Source organism: Macrosteles quadrilineatus, unplaced genomic scaffold, assembly GCF_028750875.1.
Source record: "Macrosteles quadrilineatus isolate MER2022 unplaced genomic scaffold, UCM_ALF_1.0 Scaffold_8__2_contigs__length_117827958, whole genome shotgun sequence".
NCBI lineage: Eukaryota > Metazoa > Arthropoda > Insecta > Hemiptera > Cicadellidae > Macrosteles > Macrosteles quadrilineatus.
Window position 1 is genome coordinate 49,443,830 of NW_026542601.1, and position 2,552 is coordinate 49,446,381.

The following is a 2,552-nucleotide window of genomic DNA, read 5'->3' on the forward strand; positions in this document are numbered from 1 at the left end:
GGAAGAATACTCTGGAACTGATCCCCAGAGATCACCGTGCAAAATTGAATAGAACTAATAACGTACAAAGATATTCTACAGACATCAGTGCAATTTGTGTCAATAATGCTTTTGGCGAAAAACAACTTCATTTAACTATTCCCATGGACAATAAGTTGGAGTTGGATCTTCACGTTTAGAAACGATCACATTCAGAGTGTTAGCATCTATACCCATGACTAACATGTTCAACAACTCGTGTGGTACCTATGTGGTTGAATTAGATAGGCTCCAATAATGAGATTCAGTGACGTTCGGTGAACATTATGACCAAAGATAGATCTATAGATGAAATGTTTTAGTCTAAATTTAAGATGAATATCGTGTGTTAGTAAAAATATATATTTCAATTGAGAGTTCTAGTTTATTTCCAAAAACTAAGATAGTTTTATATTTTTGAATCCGGTATTTTTACCAAAGATCAGTTTTATATTATAAATGCCAAAGATATTATTTCTGGGTGCCATGTAGACATTTTACAATAGAAATTATTCATTTGGGTTAAACCTTAAACATTGTTGTTAATCAAAACTTAAATTACAGTACTGTACTTCACCATTCATGTACAGTATATTGATAAGAAACTATACTATTTCATGTACTGTGTACTACAACGTTATTATATTGATTATGTATATTTGTGTGTATAAAAAATTGTAACTCTGCCAAAGATCTATTAGGTGAATTAGTTTTGTAAAATAATTTTTGTAGATATAAACATATTTTTGAATATTGTTTCGGCTAAATTGTTATACATTTTTGTTATTCATGTTTTAAATGTGTATGATAAGATCTAAGTTTAAAGAAATTTTGGATTTTCGACTCAAAAATCTACCATAAAAGCTGGCATATGTTACAAGTATGTTACTGTAAATTATCAAATAATGCTCGGTCAAAAAAGGTCATATTCGTTACTTGGGAGCAATCCAAATAGCTTTATTTAAACTTTAAATTTAGAAATTGTTTTAATTGTTTATTTTGGTTAGTATTTATTTGTGGTTTTTTTGTTCACTTGTAAAAACTGTATACTAGTGTTAAACAATGTGTTTTTTTAGGCTAATATGCAAAAACATAATACTACATATTTATACTTGGATAATTAATAATCTTCCATGATTTTCCAATATTTATTTAATTTTTCAGTGTATCTGATTTAAAAGTACTACTTTATAGCCTAAATCTTTTTTATTTAAATCATTAGCATAACTCATAAAAAAACACCACTTCAAAAACACAAGCAAAATGTTTCACAACTACTACACCATTTTAAACACCAACCATCCTTAAATTCATCCCATTTCAAACATTACTATATCCTAAATAACTAAAACTAAACACTCTCATAATTCAATGCGGCGCATTCCCTCTTCACATTTCCAATGCAAATCCGGTAACCGATCCGAGCATCTTGATTAATAGACTCGGCGCCATCAATTAATAAGGTGTTTTAATCGCGCGTCGCCCAAGACGCCTTCGCTAATTCAATTTGGAGGGAGACGCGCCGCGGCGCCTACTCAGACTCCATATTCGCCGGATCGCGTTTCACCAGCACTTTCGCTCGGCGCGCCTTCCGAATACTAATATAAACCAAAGTGGAGATTTACAAGGGTCGTCTTACATCTTACTTTTTTCGTTATCACTTTACCTTCGGATTTCCCCCTTCGAGTGATAAACTGTTAACTCCTGACTTAGAGATATATTGAGGCATCTTCGTATGATCAGGGTTGGGATGGGTCGGTGGAGACTCGAGGGACTCAGAATCTGGCTAGGGGTTGATTTTTAATTTATTTCGGTAATGGGAGTGTTATATTTTCATAAACACATAAAGTGAAAAATCATAGGGTCATTTAGATCCTGAAAAGTCAGTAGCCTTTTGATGATTCAAATCTGGGCCCCGCCGACCTTGATCATTGGGTTTTTAATAAATGATTCTGACTAACGAAACAGTTGATCTTAGTCAGTAACAAAGCTACACAGACCATCTCACACCATTCTACACTCGTCCTTCACTCATATTTGGGTTAAAATACGCACCTATGTGGCGTCCCCATTTTAAATTAGTAAAATACCAAATAATATAACCAATTGGCTTTAACTAATTGGATATAATATAGGCTACACCTTTTATTTAACCTAAAACTGAGAATTTTAGTTGCCATTAAAAACATAACCGCTAAAATATGCATAGTCCAAATCTTACTATCTAAACAATACAAATACACTTTAAAATATTATAGCGATTATCCACGAAATAAATTATACAGTAAAGTATTGTTGTTTTCGATAATTAAGGTAAATATTTAAATTTTTTAGGTTGTTGTATTTATTTGCATTATGTGATAAATTTATGTTCATGTGTAATCATCAGTTAGTGAGAATTAGAAAAAAATGATTGTTGTAATATGTAGCTTTTAGTTTAACTAAGATATAGTTACTGTTAAAATAAACCTTTTTTTAAGACTTAGTTATGATTAGGTTTTGTCAAACGATTAAAAAAAGTTATTTATTAATGA